The sequence below is a fragment of the Phocoena sinus genome, chromosome X (assembly GCF_008692025.1).
Source record: "Phocoena sinus isolate mPhoSin1 chromosome X, mPhoSin1.pri, whole genome shotgun sequence".
Classification (NCBI taxonomy): Eukaryota; Metazoa; Chordata; class Mammalia; order Artiodactyla; family Phocoenidae; genus Phocoena; species Phocoena sinus.
Genome location: NC_045784.1, coordinates 46,386,430 through 46,406,004, shown reverse-complemented (window position 1 = coordinate 46,406,004; position 19,575 = coordinate 46,386,430). Strand labels below are relative to the sequence as shown.

The window sequence follows — 19,575 nt, the reverse complement described above, 5'->3', positions numbered from 1 at the left end:
ACTCTGCAGGGGCTGCCCGCTGCTCTTAGGATAATGTCCAGCCTCCTGGACTAAGCACAGCAGGCCTTGCCTGCCCCCAAACGCCTGATCTTCACCAGACCCCCTTCCTTCTGCTCCAAGCCCCACTTGATATTCCAGCGCACCCAGACCTCTTTCTGTTCATCAGATGGCTGGTGTGCTCACACTCGTCCTCCCTCGCCCCCCCCTGCCCGCCCCCCCTCCCGGCCCCCACCACCCACAGATTTCACAACCTCACACGTGCTGTTCCCTCCATCTTACATGCCCTTCCTCCCTCCTCATCTGTCTGATTCCTTCTTAGGTTCAGCTGTCAGGCTGGGTAGAGCAATTTCCATTTTTCCTGAGGAGTACCTGGATGAAAAGTCACAGTTAGCAGATTTGATATTTTTACCGAATGGAAGGTGATGGAGATTTCATTATGAATTCCCCACACGGACACACGTTTTACTGTGGTTCACAGTGAGCTGATTTGAAATGCAATCTGATGGCTGAGTTTTTCTGGGAAAGGCTTCCTTGCTAAGAACAGGACACAGACAGAAAAGCTCTCTCGCCTTATGTTATACGGGCCCACTGTTGCCTTTGAATATGACCTTTGGAATTTGGCCACAGTTTTGGAAGCATAGAGGGATCCAGGGTGACCACCTGCTTCACAGTGAGGAGGGATAAGCTGAACAATGGGGAAAAAAGTCTGTCACTTTATGGTATCTGTGACCCAGTAAATTGAACAGGCTTTGAACTGCCCTACCCATGGACTTTGTTTTGATGAGATTTTCACTATAGTTTATAGTCTGAGTTTCTGTTAGGACAGGAGAAAGTATATTAACGGGTCCTCCCCATGCAAGGGTTTGATTTACTAGTCCCCTGTGGTCATCAGGGAGGCAAGGACCAGCTGCGCGCTCCGTATGGGGACCCTCTTAGGGAATCTGACAGCACCTTCCTGCAACTCCTTAGGTGTCCCCACTGCTGGTTCTGCCTGTTACAGACTCAACTGTGAGGACTGACTTCATTCAGTACAACTCCTCTGAGCAGAGCACACCTAAGTATGAAATGAAGTGTGTGCCTTTGATATGTAAAGACAATTAAAAAGATGGAAATGGCACCAGTTCCACTGCCACTACCCCAACCCCCACCCCAGCCAGAGGGTGGAGTAGATGCCCAGAGGCCCCCGGCATGCTTGCGTCCACACTGATGTGTCCCTAACACAGGGCGCAGTGTAAAATGGTTCACCCGGAGCCTAGTTACTGAGCTAACGGGAGCCGGGCATATGCGGTTTTACTCCCCATAGATCCAGAGAAGTATGAACCCCCGCCTTCCATAGACAAGGAAACAAGCTCAAAGAGGTTAGGTCGCTGATGCAGTAAAGGCTGGATCTGGCAGTCAAGCCCTAGTTCTGCCCGACTGCAAAGCCCGTCTTCTTTGCGGTCACGACAACCCACTTGGCTTGTGATTCAGGTGCCGAGATGCAGATGTTGTTCCGTGACAGGAAAGTCATCATTGTCCCAATACCATGTCCACCTGTGAAATGCAGGAACCCAGTCGGGCAAAGCCACCCTGAAAGGTTCTAAGACGCTCTCTGTGTTTGCCTTCGCAGGAGCTGCCTTGCAGCCAAGAAACTGGAGTCCACCGGCGCAAAAGGATTGCCTCAGAGCCAACGGCCGGGCAGGACTTCAGCCTCCCCTGTGGCGGGGGGGGCACTCTGCCATATCAGAGAGGCTTTGCAATCAACCCTCCCCCAGTTATATCTCCACCAGTCTCACTCTATTTATCAGATGGAAGGAACTGAGAGGCAAGCAGAGGCAGAGGAAGTGTTTTTAGTGGCTGCATGACAGCTCTGGAGCTGACCCAGCTGCCATGGTGGTCTGGAGCCAACAGACTGAGAATGGAAATCTGGCTCCACCCGTGTTCATGTCTCTGCTCTTCAGCTTGTGTCTGTAAACTGTGGGTGATCGAAGTGCCACCTGAAGAACCTCCCCACCCCTGAGAAGTGTGTCCTGACCAAACACCCACACACCACACGCCCCCGACCCCCGACCCCGCACACTATGGCAGGGGGTCAGAGGCTCTCTTCTGTGTTCCTAGGGTTCTATGATTTAAATCCTGCCATGGCTTTTCTCACACAACAGGGGGCAGTCATCTGCTTGCAGGTTGCAGCCCCCATCATCCCTGCATCCCCAAACTGGCCCCAGTAGCGGAGACCTAGTGTCTGGTCGGTGCTTCGAACTTGTTTCCTCAGTGAATGAAGGACCTCGACTCAAATGTACTTGGTCAATAAAGGGTAGCTCTTCTTGGACCAGTTATTTCTGCGTTAAAAATGACACAGGAGAATGGAGTAAACAGGGCATATCTCGAGTCAGATTCTCTTCCCTTTGGTGGGGGGAGGAGCATTGCATCTTTCATACGATCCCTAATTCCGGAAACTCCTAACCAAAGAGGCTGCAACGTTCATTACACACGTGTGGGTCACTCTGTTGCCCCATCAGCCACAGTTCTGGCCTCACAGTGGAACTTGGGTCAAGATCCTTAAAGCACCGGTCAGTTCACTGAATGTTTCCCAAGTACCAAGTGGCTGGTGCCCAGTGTAGGCCCCGCAACTACGTGTCCAATCGATGGACTGTTGAATGAACGCAGGCTGCTAGTGGAGTCTGTGATGCTGTGCCCAGAGCACAGGTGGCCATGGAGTCAGGGACCTGAGCTCAGTTAGGAAGGGCATGTCAAGTCCAGGTGAGGCCATCAGTCTCACTCGGAGCTGCCCCTCACGCGGTCTTCCTAGTTCCTTGCTTGCTCCACCTCGACTCTCTCTGCTCTTCCCCCACGTCCTGCCTCTCACTCCTTCTAAGGCCTGGCACAGGCTTGTCATTCAGTATCTATGATCCCTCCTTGTCCTTGTCAGTCAGCTGACTGAGCAGATACCCAGCTGACCATTTTTTTTTGTTTTTTATGTATCCCCAGACATCCAGCACAGTGCCTTGACCATAGTTGGAGCTTGGTGAACGATTCAATGAATAAAGTCACTGTTTGTCACACACACACACACACACACACACACACACACACACACACACACACTTACCATCAGACTTATCCGGATCAGTGCACAGTGTCTGGGCAGCCACCCTGACCTGGATTAGGACATAAGGAGCACTGGTAGTTTTGCTAGAGGGCAACTTTGAGCTTCCCTCAGGTGCCACAGCACCACTCTCAGCAGGGCTAAGAAGCTGTCTGTGTCTGTTAGGGGTAAAGACTGAGACTTCCTGCCTTCAGACACTCAGCACCCCCTGGTTAGGGTTGATGGCGGTTCCTCAGAACGCTCATCACTAAAGTGCCGTGACGCCCTCCCAGAGCTCAGACCAGGGAGCCTTCTCCCAACAATAATGGAGTACCCTACCCTGTTACAGAAATGGGAATTATAGCTGTTTACCCCTCTTAATGTGGTTCCTCCCCTTTGCATTCACGTCCACATTTCTTCCTTGAGTCACCCAATCCAACTCTGCTAATTCCCAACGGGTTACTGCACCAAGCTGCACCTGCATCTCACTTGCTGTGCATGGCTCTATCTGGGAGGGTCGGATCTACCTACTGAGCTACGTATTTTCTGTCTCCCTTCCCTTCTGAATCTGGAGGCTCCCAGGCACCAAGAAAAGTGCTCCAGTTGCCCCACAAAAGGGGCGGTGCTGCAGGGGAGGCTGCGACTCTCATCCACAGCCTGGGTCAAAGCAGGACTGCGTTACAAGCGCCACACGCTGCCCCACTGCGCCACGGGAGCCAAAAGAGCAAAGGTCTAAGAAGTCCTAATACAGACACTTACGTGGATAGAACACCAGTCTCTTCCTAGGGACCTGTGAGTTGTTGTTTGGTTTGGGCTTATATCGTCCGTGGCCTTTTTCACAACGCTTGCAGACTTAGCTAACCTTCCATCAGGACCTCTCTGCTCCCCCCACACCCCACACCCCCCACTGTACCAAAGATCATACTCCTCACTTAAGTGTGCTGACTGGGTTTTCACTTGGCAAGGATACCAAAACAATTTTTTTTCATCCTGAAACGTCAAGATACCTAAGAGAACAGGTCTTCAGAAAAACTAGTTTTAAATTATAATAGAAAAACTGGCTACGTAACAATGAAGATACAGCACATCAAAAGGTTATTTGGGGGCTTCCCTGGTGGTGCAGTGGTTGAGAGTCCGCCTGCCGATGCAGGGGACACGGGTTCGTGCCCCGGTCCGGGAAGATCCCACATGCCGTGGAGCGGCTAGGCCCGTGAGCCATGGCCACTGAGCCTGCGCCTCCGGAGCCTGTGCTCCACAACGGGAGAGGCCACAAAAAAAAAAAAAAAAAAAGGTTATTTGGGCATTATCTGGAATTTCACACTCAAGAGAAAAACACTTAATATGTGGTCTACTGCCTTCCAGGTTTTTTCTCTGCATTTTTAAAAATTAGGAGATGGGGGGAGGTAATGTCTTCATACTTTTGTGTCTGTTGTTCTGTTTATCATTATAGTATGGTTATGCTACTTCCCATAATGATGAGGATGAGGATGCTGATACTGATGTCAGTAGAAGCAAAGACATGTATAGAGCTTGATGTGGACCAGGAACTGTTCTCTGTGACGTGTGCATATTGACACGACACCCTGTGGTCTTTCATGCACTTAGGAGACATCATGCTCAATCCATACACAGATCCATGGTAATCTGATTCATGCCGATGGACATGTTCACTTGCCTTTTGATCCAGAGGACGCTGGACACTGCAGTGTATTCCAGATTTGGGGGTCAGATACCACACCTCTCTGTTTCTTTCAGGCCTGCGTAGCAATCTGACTCAGTTCTTGCCGGCCAGGTGACTTTGGGCAAGTTCCTTCACCCGTTAACCTCTACGTGTCTCAAGCTTCCTCATCTGCAAAAAGGGATGATAACATTAAAAATGCTTACCTCATAATGTTGCTGTGAGTACTCAGAGACGTTATTACACTTATACATATAGAGAGTTAAACACAGTCCAGAAGGGTGAGCTTTTATTCTTGTGTCTCTTCACTTCGGTTTCTGCTTGTACCCATATCCCTCTCTCCCTGCCCCCGTTGCTTTCTCCTCAACCACTCCCGCTGCACTCTCTCTCCCCTTTGCCCCCCTACTCAGACTCTCCATCCAAAAACACTGTTTACCATCTCCTCAGGATGTAACTCAGAAAATATTCATACCATCACCCTTTGGTTAAAAAAACGTGAATATTAGTGGAAGAAATAAGAAACACCATAAAACCGGCAATGTGAAAACTACACAAGAAATAAAGTCCTACTGATGAAAGTTTGAGTATTGATACTTTTGTATCTTCATCAGATTCAGATATTCAGAATTTGATACAGGAGAATTAGGCTTCATAAAAATAATGCCCCCCCCCCCAAAAAAGGGCTATATGATGAGGTCCTTGGGCCTTTAAACTTCCCTCTGGAATGTTTTTTAAAATGTATATACTCATGTTCTACTACAATCGTCCAGTGATCACTTACTTTCCCATCATACAAATCATAAGAAGAGGTCATTAGACTTCTAATTTCCTAGAGAATAGGCACTAAACTTTTCCATACGAGCCCCTGATGAAACCCCAGCATTGTATTTAGGCTTCACAATATCCCCATATATATATACACACACACACACACACACACACACACACACACACACACACATATACCCACACCCATGCCCCATACATTCAGTTCTTGAGTCCCTGAGGGGCTGAAGTGATAGTGCAAAGTCCATGTGGTGAGTCAAAGGTGGTCTTGACATTGTCTCTCTGGAACACTCTCCAGGGAAATGTGGGAACGGTAACAATATTAACAGCAGTAATGACAACAGCTAGAATTCACCAGGAACTTGTCACATGATGAGCACTGTCCTGACAACTTCCCATGTCTTAACATGGTCAGTGCTCTAAGCTGCCCCAAGAAGTAGTTACATTTACTCCTAACTAGTGTTTCCATGTTACTAATGGAGGAACTGAGGCACAGAGATGCTAAGTAGCCCGCTCAGTGTCACCCAGCAGTAAGGGCTGGAGCCACAGGTCTGTGGAGGCATTGTGGAAAACTCAAGTGTGTTCTGTATTTATTCAGTCAAGGGCAAGGATCCAATGGCTACTGCAAAATATGTAGAAAAACAGCTAACACATAACACAAATTGACCTTACAGCATGGAACTGCACACTAAATAGAAATCTGGTTTCTTCAGAAATCTTTTAGATGGAGGCTTGACAGGATTGGAATCAGGATGTTTTGTGGAAACAATGATCTGAGAGCCTCCTTAGAACAGCAGACAGCATGTCAGTCTCCTAGCCTGAAGGTCTTGGGTTTGTGCATCAGAGAAGGCAGCAAACCTCTGTCACCTCCACATGCTCCCGATGGAGAGAGAAACCTGCCAGTAGGGAAAATAAGACCGTTCCTCTGCTCTGGTAGTACCCAGACAAGTTGTCCATGTCAGTCAGAACTGAGGAATTATAAAAAAAAAAAAAACAAAAAACACCAAAAATGCAGATTCCATGATCCGCACTCAGTGAATCTCATTTAGTGTGGCTTCAACGGTGCCCCAGAATCTTTGATTTTTCACTCTGCCTGGGAAACTCTCAGGAACTTTAATAAACTCCTTTGGTAGCGAGACTGTCTCCAATGTACTGACTCTTCCCAGGATAAACACACAGTTGGGAAGACCAACCTGAGAGCACAGGAGAGAGAACGTAAAGGACACAGCGTGAGAGTCAAACCAAGGGCAGGGCAGTGGATCTTCCGAGAAGACATCACCACCCCACTGGCCTGTCTCTCTGAGGCTTCAGTTTATCTCAGATCCATTCTCTTCATGGCCAGTGGATGGAGGTGGTGAGAGGAGATGACCTTTGAGATCCCACATGGCCTGGGCTTTTCTCGGGGGCCGTGGGACACAGACGATATGAGGTTATATGATCTATTCTCCCCACCTCCAGTCAGCCTCTGCTTCTCTCTTGCACCCCCACTCCCTCCATGCCACACAAGCCCAGAGCAACCAGAATTTAGGAAAAATGTCTTCCCTTCACCGATCAGACACCTGCCCCTGACCTGAGGAGATCTTCTCCCCTCTTCTCCTCTCAGCTGTCCTCCTCTGATCTGATCTGCCATGCCGAAGCAGACAGCCTTCCCTAGTAGCTTAAAGCCCGCGCCTGGCCCGTGACTCTGGTGACGCAGCCTGGAGAGGGCTCGTCCTCTCTGAGAAGGACCCCAGACCCGGGAGCCAAGAGCCATGACGACCACAGAACCATCCTAAACACTGATGCCCACGGCAGTGATTGACCTTGGAAACGAAGCCTTACCTCACACCCTGTCTGTCCCTGAACCATTATCTTGTCACAGAAAGCAAGACAGACGAGGAAGGTGTCTGGAATCCTTCCTGGGGAGTCCTGTGTCCTACTCCATGCTGCCATGCTACTTCCCCTGACCAAACCCTGACGTGGACCATATCATTCCTATCCTTTTGATGGGAATAAGAGGTCTGGGGATACCTTCACAAAATCCTATTCTCGTGGTTGATAACCAGTATGTTATGTGGTTTACTACCACAATGGTGCACCTGGTAAGTAGGTGGAAGCTGACAGGAAGTTTCAGAGGGTAGGTCTGGGTGCTGAAATGATTGGGAGGAGCTACCGGCATCTGTGGGCTGAGGGTTACAGGGAGGCAAACACTTTTAAGCAGAGAGTTAAATAAAGTGGATTTTCCATAATTGTAATTTCCCCGTGAATTAAGGGAAGCCTGAATGTTGCCTTCTCTGGAAACTTACAAAGAATCCTTGAGTGTTTTAGAGAACACATACTGAAGGCAATTCTCTTACTGGCCTTGAGCTTGATGCAACACACCAGTGTCGCTTGGCAGCTGAGGTTGTACACGCCTACAGGAATGAGGGGAATCCAGCTGTACTGACTAGATGGATCTTCAGGATATGCTGTTAATGGATGGGAAAAATTACGTGGTAAATGCTCATAGTGTGATCTGCCATGGGTTGCTGAACAAAGCCAGATAAGCCCATTGTCTTTGAGGCACCGAGGTTTTGCTTCCATGTCTGTCTCCCTCACCAGACTTTTAACTCCTTCTCAGAAGGCTGGAAACACATCCCGTTCATCCTGGTGTCCTCAGGGCAGAGGACCTGAGACGCGGTAGAAAGTCAGTCCACACTTGCGGAGCTGACGTAACGGGTGAAGGACTGGACCCAGTGTCTTAATGACGAGCGAGAAGGATGTCAGTCTGCAGAGGGAGGGAGGGGAATGCCACAGGTCTTAGGACCCAGGCAGCGCAGTGACACCAGCCTACACTGCAGTACTGATGTCAGTTACATCCCTTAGGGTTCCAGGACTCAGCCATTTAAATACAGGTGTCATTAACCATGAAGGTCTAACTTAGAAAGCCAGGAACCTTACTGCTTAGTTTTTTGTATGAACCTTTTGTAGCTGAGGCACCTGAGGCACCAATTCAGGCACAGCATACTCTGGTCACTACTCGTCCAGGCTGAGGCTGCGTGGGGATATTCAGGGCTCACACACAAGAAGGGTAATTCCGAGGCATACACGTATCCCTAGAAACAAAGGGTTCACAACTGCTAGGTTGCCCCGAGCAGGACATACATCAGGCAGGCAGGACAGCTCCCTGGGGCCCCAGTGTGGCCTCCCACCCAGGGACCTGCCCCCCTAGGACTCCCTGTCCAGTTTGAATAATCCATCTGAGGCCTTAGTTTCAGAGGCACTGCCTGGAGGCAGCCCGTTCCAAGCAGTTCTGTCTGTCCGGGACCCCAGCGCATCCTCTTTCCGAGGGTGGCTGACACCTGGAGGTGCTCTGCATGCACCGTCCAGGGGCTGGGGCCACTCCTGCGGTCCCACAGTCAGAGCTCCCTCAGGTGTGACTGGAGCCTCAGCAGACAGTTTGCATTCAAAGTGCTCACTGGACTGGGATTGACATATATACACTAATATGTATAAATAGATAACTAATAAGAACCTGCTGTATAAAAAAATAAATAAAGTAAAATTCAAAAAGAAAAAAAAAAGTGCTCACAGCAGCTTGGAAGGCTGCACGGGGAGTGTTCCTTTAGGAAACATAGAAAATTCCCAGGAACAGTTTGGACAGACAAGATCATTAATGCCCTCGCTCCCTCTCTACACTTTCCCCCCCAGGTGCCAGGGGTGGTGTGTTCTCCATTGTTATACAATCACTGTGTACAATCCTGAAATCAAAACTTTACATTTCGGGGCTTCCCTGGTGGCGCAGTGGTTGGGAGTCCGCCTGCCGATGCAGGGGACGCGGGTTCGTGCCCCGCTCCAGGAGGATCCCACATGCCGCGGAGCGGCTGGGCCCATGGGCCATGGCCGCTGGGCCTGCGCGTCCGGAGCCTGTGCTCCGCAACGGGAGAGGCCACAACAGTGAGAGGCCCGCGTACCGCAAAAAAACACAAAAACAAAACAACCAAAATTACATTTCTTTAATTATCCCCTAATGTCCCCCTAATCTTTTGTATGGAAGGGCTGTAGGCAAGAGCACTTTCATAGCAAAACATGTTTTATAATCTAACTGTAAAGACATTACGTTTAGCAACTGGCCAGGACAAAATCGTGAATTTTTAAAAATTTTCAAAATGGGTTGACACAACCTCCTGTCCTTTTGTCTCTCTCACTGATCCCGTGAGGAGGCTGGAAAAGCTCATTCTCTTGCACTGAAGAGTCATATGCCTAACGTCTCGTCTCAGTTGTCTCAGAGATCCAGATGCAACAGCCACAACGTACAAAGCCATTTTTAAAATTCCCCCTTTTCCCTCTCTCAGGGACGCTTTACTCAAACACCTAGCAGTAAACTGACACTCACCAGGGTACCTCACAGCGGCCGGGGAGCTCGGGCGCGAGTGCTGGGAGGGGCTGCAGCAGCAGCAGCAGCAGCGGCAGCGGCAGCGGCGGCGGCAGCGGCGGCGGCGGCAGCGGCAGCGGCGGCAGCAGTAGCAGCCGCCAAGTTGAAGAAAAGCCTGCAGACCTTTTTCCCCTTCTTGCCTCTAGTTTATCTGAAGCTTTCTCCAGCCCAGAACCTGATTTTACTTGCTTTCTTCCGCTTGTAGGAGAGAGCAAGTCAAACTTTTAACATTTTTTGGCCGACCCAGAGTTCACCTTTTGTGAGGTTTGCATCCTTTCCCCCCAGGCCTGGAGGAAATAACAGACACCAAAGTCAGGAGCTGGCTGCACTTCCCACCCCCACGCCCCCCCCCCGCCGCCACCCCGCTCACATCAGGCAGCACAGCAGAAGCAGCCGAGGATGCAGTGCGCTAACTCTCCTGGATCTGGATCTTTTGTTTTCAAATTCTGTAAGTAACACCTATCACAACAGTCAGTGGCTCAGCTGCTGTTTCATAGCACGGGTACATCCACAGTCAATGAGCACAAAAGGATCGTCATCCCTACTGCTTCATCCTCCCTTTACTCAAACAAGGCTTTCACCGTATTTCAGCGAGTCACAGTCTCGCTAGTGAATCCACAGCTGCCACCACTGTTTCAGATGCCCCAAGACCACCCTTGCTTTTGATGAATTCCTAGGAGGACCCCAAGGACCTAGCACATAGTCATCCTCATGGCTAAGATTTACTGCAGCAAAAGGATACAAAGCCAAATCATCCAGGGGGAGAGGTGCACTGGGCAACATCCGGAGGAAACCAGCGCAAGCTTCCAAGAGTCCTTTCCTAGGAGATAATCACGCAGTTTGTCCCTCCGGCAACGGATCATGACAACGTGTGTGAAATGCTGTCCACCAGGGAAGCTCCTGAGAAACCCGGGGCCTAGCACATATCAAGATTTCAGGTTCCCAGGAGGAAAGCAGGTGTTTAGCATAAAACATACTGTTTGGACAGATGGAGGAGTAAACTACACTTCTGAAGGAGGCAACGGTGGGAAACCTCTTGAAATCCAAGTGCTCAGACGCGACGTGAGGGCCAACAAGCCAGCCCTTCTAAGGATTATAGTCTCAGGCCTGCTATGTTAACTCTATTCTGCACAGTACTCAACAGCAAAGCTTCAAAATACATGACCAAGACAGAACTGGAAGAACTGAAACAAACAAATCTACAAGAACAGCTGGAGACTTCAACAACCTCAGTAATACACAGAACGGAGAGAAAGCAAATTAGAATGCATGGGTGAACCTAATGTTCTCACAGGTATAGAACCCTCCACATAACAATAGCCGAATATACCACATTCTTTTCAAGTGCATATGGAAGTTTCACCAAGGTAGACTATATCCTGGGTCATAAAACAAATATGACCAATTGCAAGATAACTGCAATCATACAAAGAATGTTGTCTGACCAAAAGAGAAAAACCACCGATAAGCAAGCCAAAGTTAGGAGGAAAATCTCCAAACACAAGGAAATTAAATCACATACTTCTAAATAATCCATGGACCAAAGAGCAAGGATCAAGGAAAGTTACAAATTAATTTAAACAACATGAAAATGAAAAAACAACCTACCAAAATCTGCAGGATGCAGGTACAGGAGTGCTTAGCCGTAAATGTACAGCATCAAATGCTTGTATTAGAAAGAATAAAGAACCCAAATCAATAATGAAAGCTTCCACCTTAAGAAACTAGAAAAAGAAAATCCAAACAAATTCAAAGCAAGCAAATAAGGGAAAAAAAGGTTGGAACAGTTATCAGAAAAAGAATAGAGTTAATCAACGAAACCCAAAGCTGGTTCTTTCAATAGGTCAATACAAATTCATAAACTTCTACCCAGACAGACAAAAAAAAAAAAGGCAAGATAACTAAAGACACAACTTACCAACATCAGGAATGAAATAGGTTACAGATCCCACAGAAATTAAAAGGATTCTATGAATAATTCTACATAACTACTTTTGGCAATTTAGGCGAAATGGAACAAACTATCAAAGCTCAGCCAAAAAGAAACAGATCATCTATTTTTAAAATTGAGTCTGTAGTTGAAAAACTTACAGAAAAGGAATCTCCAGGGCCAGATGGTACCCCTGGAAAATCCTGCCAAACATTTAAGAAGCAATGACAGCAATTCTACGCAATCTCTTCAAGGAAACAGAAGAGAGGGAACACTTGTTGAATTCTTTTTTCAGATTAGCATTACCCTGATACCAAAGTCAAACAAAGACAGTAGTAGCAAATCAAATTCAATATATAAAAAGAATAATACACCATGACCAAGTGAGGTTTATCCCCGAAATGCAAAGCTGGTGCAGCATTAAAACATCAATCAAGCCAGCACAGTAGCATACCAAAGATAAAGAACCACATGATCGTTATCTGTTGATGCAGAAAAAGTATCTGACAAAATTCAACAGTCGTTCATGATGAAAACATTCAGCTAACCAGGAGTAGAAGGGAGCTTTCTTAACCTGACACAGAGCATCTACAAAAATACCCGCCCCTCCATCCTACTTGATGGAGAGAGACTAAATGCTTTCTCCCTAAGATCAGGAACCAGGCCAGGAGGATAGCTATAAGTCAACATTGTACTGGAAGTCCTAGCCACTCCAGTAAGAAAAGAAAAAGAAACAAATGGTTTAGAGATTGGGAAGGAGGAAATCAAACTGCTCCCATCCACCAATGACATGATTATCTACCTAGAAGATCCCATGAAATCTATTAACAAAAACTCCTATAACTAAGAAGTGAGTTTAACAAGGTCGCAGGATACAAGCTCAACACCAAAATATCAGGCATATTTGCCTGTACTAGCAATGAACAATTAGGAAATTAAAAAAAAAAAAGACTTGTGCATACCATTTATAATAGCTTCCCCCCAAAACCTAGCGAAACATAAGCAGGATCTGTATGCTCAAAACTACAAAATGCTGAGGAAAAGAAATATAAGAAGACCTAACAAAATGGAGACACATACTGCGTTCATCTGTTGAGAAATTCAATATAATTAGGATGTCAATAGTCCCCAAATGGATCCATCAATTTCATACAATTCCAATCACAAATCCAGGCAAGGATTTTTTTGTACATATAGACTAACTGATGATAAAATTTCTGGGGTAAGGCAAAGGAACTAGAATAGCCAAATAATTTTGAAAAACAAAGTTGGAGGACTAACACCAACGTCACAATTTACAATGCAGCTTCAACCAAGATATGTAAGCAACTAGGTGGCCATGGAGGGGATGAATGGATATAGAAAATGTGGTGACATATACAACGGAATATTATTCAGCCACAAAAACGAAGAAAATCCTGCCTTTTGCAACAACACGAATGGACCTGGAAGGCTTTATGCTAAGTGAAGTAAGTGAAAGAGAGAAAGACATACTGTATGTTCTACTTATATGTAGAATCTAAAAAAGTCAAACTCACAGAAATAGAGTTTAGAATGGCGGTTGCCAGGGGCTGGGGGAAATGTTGGTCAAACGGTACAAACTTCCAGCTATAAGATGAATAAGTTATGGGGATCTAATGTACAGCATGCTGAGTATAAGGAACAAAACTGTATCGTATATTGAAAGCTAAGAGGGTAGATCTGACATGTTATCACCACAATTTTTAAAAAGGTAATTCTGTGAGGGGATAGAGTGCTAACTAACCTTATTGTGGTAATCGTTTTGCCCTATCTACGTGTATCAAATCATCACACTGTGCACCTTAAACTTACATGCTATATGTCAATAATACCTCAAAGAAGCTGGAAAAGATAAAAGAGTCCCCAGCTTTTCCGGTGGGAGAGCCCTCCAGCTATATTCTGTGTCCCCCTGACATCTCCCCATCATTCCTTAACTTTCCCTTATTACTGACATGACAAGTTGAGCCAGGCTCATTAATCCTTTCTCTCCTCAGCCTGGGAACCCAGCATTTAATGGAGAATGGTATTCAGAAGCTAGGATCTAGCGGTAGGTGGACTTATTGTCATTGGGATGTTGCTCTTTTCAGGAAGTTTGGAATATATGTGTGAACACAATCACACACACACACATATATTTCTATATCAATCTATCCACATATGCACACATACCTATTGAAAACCAGGAGTTCTCACGGAGACCTTTAATTCCAGTAGAACTCCTCAGAAGTTGTTCCAGTTTACCTCCTTTCCATATTGGAAATTCCCTCTTCCAAAAGTGGCTCACAGACGTGGCTCCCACCATCCTTATATATTCACTGAGTTGACAAATCCCAATGCATATAAGCCATCCCTCATCCACAAAGAGGTCCTCCCCACGTGCTATGCTGAACCATCCCCTGCCCTTGACTTCCACACCTCACTCAAGCCTGAATCCCTGAGCCAGTTGGCCACCTCCCCAGAGAACCCCCAGGGATATCCTCCTTACCACCTTGGGCTCTGACCTCCCAAATTGGGATGCCCCTACACGCATATACTTGCCTTGCCCGGCAACACCTAATGGCTTTAGGACTGAACTGCTCAGGCACAAAAGAGAAGAGAAGGGAAGGGAAAGAAAGGGTAGGGACAGGGGAAAAGTGAATATATCAGTTAATCAAGGTGAACTGGGCCAAATCCAAGCAATATGATGAAGCCAGTGGGTTTTTTTCTCACTGTCCTCCAGCTTCCCCTTCCTGCCTCTCTCCTTTGCCCCAGTTCCTTTCCCATTCTTAAGTCCTGCCCTCCATCAAGAGTAGCGATGTTATGAGGGGCATGATTCCCATATTATAACTGATCTCCACTGGTTGGCTGACATTCAGTGTGGGTGGTGTCCTCCCTGCAGCTCTTACACTCAGGCCCTCTGTCTCTCATGATGGACTAGAAAGTTTCACCCCTCTTCAGTAATTTCAGGTGTAAGCAGGAGAGAAGGTGCAGGGCACATCTTGGAGCCTCGGGTCCTTCATCTGTGAAATGGGGATGACCACAGATTGTGGGACAAACACAGAGAGCAGCACCAGACACCTTTCAATGAGTGCTACGTGCCGGACCCAGTGCATCACAGGACTCCTTGATATCCAGGAGCATGCCAAGTAGACTGCCCCTCCAGGACTGTGGCACCTGCTGTTCCCTTTGCCTGGAATGCTCTTCCTTCAGGTAATCCCACGGCATGCTCCCTCACTTCCTCCAGGTCTCTGCTCATTCGTCATCCTTCAGGGAGACTTTCCCTGATTACCTTGAATAAAATAATAACATCATCTCCACATACCCTTTCCCCTGGTCCAGCCCTATCTTTCTTCATACATAGCACCTGCCACCCTTGATTTACTTATTGACCAACTCTATGAAATGAGACTTTGTCAGTTTTGTCCTGTCACAAACTCCTCGAATAGTACTCACGTACATGGCAGGTGCTCAGAAAACATTTGCTGAATCATAGCTGGGAGCCGGGCCCTTTACACACACTGTTAACATGCACAGGTACCCTCCAAGGTGGGCACTGGCCCCATTTGATTAATTATGATACGTACTGAGACTCCAGGAGACAAGTGACACCCTCAACAACGCACCATCAGCACGTCGGGTTCCAGGCTTCGGAATCATACCTGCCGGGTTTCCAACTCCCTCAGTTCCTGGACAGAGACCTCACAGCCAAAATGGTAAGAGATTTTACTACTGACACACAGACCCCAAACAGCTCAGATACTTTACACCTTTAGACAAACCCCTTCCTAAAGCAGCTCAGAGACATCACACCTTGGGACCCAGAATCACAACAGTTCAAAGGCCTCACACGCTGGGGTACAGACGTCTACATAAGGGTCTAACACCCAGTGACTCTAATGCCCAAAAGCTCAGAAAATGCACACCCAGGTCTACAAGGACACAAATCCCTACAGACTTTGTACCATGGCTCACAAAACCCACCCAGATAAAATATCCCATTCGCCAAAAACTCCCCAAAATGCTCACAGACGCCAAAGGTACTCAAACAGCATCTGGGATGTCAGACGTAGCGGTACACATCTCCAAACTGCACGACACACGTTACTTCCCAGGGAGAGACACCAAAAAAGTTTGGTGACCCCTCCTTGGCCTTAATTATATGAATCTACGCGACTGACCCTGCGGTGCCACACGCTCCAGACTGAGTGAAGGCTAAACAAGACTGTAAGAGCTCGCGGAAAGACACCACCACCGTCACCCTGCACAGCCAGCGACTGCGCCGAACCTCGCCACCGACCCGGGCAGCTAATCAGCCCCTTACGGATACTCAGTCTTGGAGTAGTCAAACTCGGAGAAAAATGTACACTCTGAAAATGCCCGCGCGCGCGCACGCACACGCACACGCACACGCACACGCACACGCACACGCACACCTTTCACCCTGAGCGTCAACGGCGACCACTGTGCCTGTCCCAGAGAGACAGCCAATGGGAACTGGGCAGGCGAGGCGGGAGGGGCAGGAATAGCGGGATTTCCGGCGCCGCTTGGCACCCCGGAAGAGTTTATTCCAGCAATCTCGCGGCGACCAATCGCCGCCCAGAACGCTTTCTCGATTTCGACCCCCGCCCCCCCCCCCCCCCCCACACACATACACGCATCCCGGAGCCAATCTCTTGCTCCGTTGCCCTCCCCACCTGGATGTGACCATGCAGAAACGAAGGGGTGACCCTGGAGTAGATAGAAAAGAAGGCTGCAGGCTGAGAACCCGGTGTCCCATCGGCCTCGAATGTACCGGGAAGATGGAGCTGTTACAATGGGGATGGACCCAGCGGCGCCCTGAGTGCCTCCTCTGGGACCCGTGGTCGATGCCCGACGCGGTGTAAGGGGACCCTCAGTGTTGTCACAGAGCTCAATGGATTATTCCAGAACGGACGCCCCCTCCCGAATGGTTCCTTCCCGACTCGAAGGACTTCCCTCTACCCCTCAGTGGTACGTTCCACGACAGAACCGTTTCATCTCGTGCGCCCCTTGGTGGTGGGATCGGGGAACAGCGGATGTAGATGCCCGCGGACCATTGCTGGCCGGTGCCCAAAGGGAGGGAGGACAGTCAGGATGAAACCCTCGCAATTCTCTGGAGTCTTGGATTTGGGAAAAAGTCTTCCTACTTGGAAAGTTACCTCCATGCAGTGACACCACTGTAACAGGGAGCATTACAATAAGTTTTCTCTGTGCTGGGCCTTGTGATTGCTTGTGCCTCCCTGGGTAATACAGGATAGGCCTAGTGGGGCAAGCCAGCCACAGTCTCCCAACGGGCAGGAGGGATAAAGCTCCAGACTGGGATCAGAAGGCCTGGTGAGGGGCAGGCCTCTGTCCTTGACTGTAATCGGTGGAAAGGACTACCGTGCCTTCGGTTCCGTTAGGAAAGGGGACATCTCCCAGGGGTCCCAAGGACACTGACTACATGAGATAAAGACCATGGGCTCTGTCACCGTTCTGTTACCCCGTACATGTACCCTAGCGGAATCCTCGCCCTTTCTAGCTATGCCCGTCGGGACAGCCACTTCTGGAGTGGGCCAACTCAGAGAAATGTACATTCTGAAAAATGCCAGCGCGCACACGAACACGCTCCCGCCCTGAACTCCAACTCGGCTACCGCCTTGCGCGGGGAGGGGGAGGGAATAGCGGGACTTCCGGCTCCGCTTTGCGCACCGGAAGAGCTTATTCCGGCCATCTCGCGGCGACCAATCAGCGCCCAGAACGCTTTCTGGCCCCGCAATCCTGGAGCCAATCTCTCGCCCCGTTGCCATCCCCACCTGAATGTGACCAGGTAGAAATGAAGGGGTGAACCGGACACCCCCAGGAGGTGATACCCCGGGGCGGTGGGGGGAGGGGGTGCTGTTTCTCACTTCAGTCCTGCGGTTATTCTGGTGGGTCTAATGTGAACGTGAAACTGTAGCATGCATCGCAGTCACCTGGAGGGCTTGTTAAAACACTGATTGCTAGCCCCCATCCCCGAGTTTCTGATTCAGTGGGTCCTTGGTGGGGCCCGAGAATTTGCACTTCTAACCAGGCTCAGCGTCCCTCCTACACAACTAAGTGGTGGACTCTAGGATTCCTACCTCCCTCCACCACGTTATTTGTGAACTGTCCCTTCCCTTCTCTCCCTCCTTCCTTACCCCCCAACACATCCAAACGAACAGTCTTCATCGCCAGACCCTGGAGATCTTGAAGGGAGCAAAGGTCTAAGCATCCTGTTCACTGCAGCAGAGCGTCTGCCCCAAGAGTGATGTGAGGAGCCAGTAAACAAGCTTTACTTCTCCTGCACCACTGATGGACAGCATCGTGGCAGCATGTATCAAAGTGAAAAATCCTTACAATGCTGGGTCGGTGAGGGCAGAGACTCTTTTTTTTTTGTCTAGTACGGCCAGTCTCCCCAGTGCCCAGCACATAGTAGGTGCTCAGTGGATGATTGGTGAATGACTGAGTTTTGACCCAGCAGCTCCACTTTAAAAATGTATAATCAACACACACATTCACAGAGTTGTGTGTAGAAGGAAGATAGTAGCAAACAATTGTGTAAAACCTCTTTATGTCCATTAAGAGTCGATGATGGTTGGGTTGTAAACAAACGGTGAGTGGTTCATGTTATACCATGGAGCACACACTGGCCATGGAACAGCATGAGGGGACCAGTGTGTACTGATCAGAGGGATCTTCTTCAGGACATGCTGTTATTAGGTGGGAGGGGAAGCAAATGGGAGATGCTCATAGTGGGGCCTTCTGTGTGTGTGTGTGTGTGTGTGTGTGTGTGTGTGGTTTAAATACAGAGAAATATTTTTTGAAAGGAGCAAGGAAGCACCTATAACTAGCCCCACTGGTAGGCCCAGGAAGCAGAGAATGTGGAGGAATGTGATGACCTGTGTAGTCCATGTACTGATGTACTAATGGAATCTTTCACAGCAGCCACTTATTCACGTATTATTTGAATAACTCTGTCTAAAGCAAAGTCATGTGGTGAAAACAATACCTGTACCACAGAGCATTTTTGTGTGAGGGCATCTGGAGGGTCTCCAGCAACAGGGTTCTCAAATTTACATGCCCCAGGGCCAGGCAGTTATTGTGCATTAGGGAGCGCAGCTCATGTGAGGGTAGGGAAGGGCAGCACATGGGTATGGTAAATGTTCCCTGCCAATCGGCTTCCGGTGTGGGTACGATAGAGAAGATGGGGCTGGTGCAGACCCCAGACCCTCACAACAACCTCCTCAGCATCATAAATAGTGGTAATTGTCAGGATATCAACAGTTGTTACATCTTTACACTGATGTAAACTCCTTGGGAGCATCCCTCAACCTCTTCATCACAGGACACACACACATGTCAGACGAGTAAGATAACCGATCCTCTGAACACAGCATTCAAGGACTAATTAAGACTGACTTAGGAATTGGTTCTGCCCATGATGAATGAGCAGGTTTGGATTTATCCTCCCACTTTAAGTAACTAAAACTTTGGAAGTGACGGTCTTCAGATGCACTACAACAGGCATGCAGGATGCTGATACCCGAGAAAAGGGGGAAAACGAGGTGAGCACTACACTTTCCCCCAGCCTACTTCTGGAGAGGATTTCCAGGCATCAGTGCAGGGAGCGGGAACCCAGGCAGAGGCCAGCGTGTGGGTACGATAGAGAAGATGGGGCTGGCGCAGACCCCAGACCCTTACCCTGT

General features: G+C 48.5%; 1 long non-coding RNA gene across 1 annotated transcript; it reads right to left on the bottom strand.

Moving 5' to 3' along the window:
• Positions 1-4,086: 4,086 nt before the first annotated feature.
• LOC116748003 lies at positions 4,087-16,221 on the bottom strand. Its single transcript, XR_004348145.1, has 2 exons — positions 14,042-16,221; positions 4,087-4,913 (listed from the first exon to the last, which is right to left on the bottom strand). It is a non-coding gene; the product is annotated as an uncharacterized LOC116748003 (long non-coding RNA).
• Between the last annotated feature and the right edge of the window lie 3,354 nt (positions 16,222-19,575).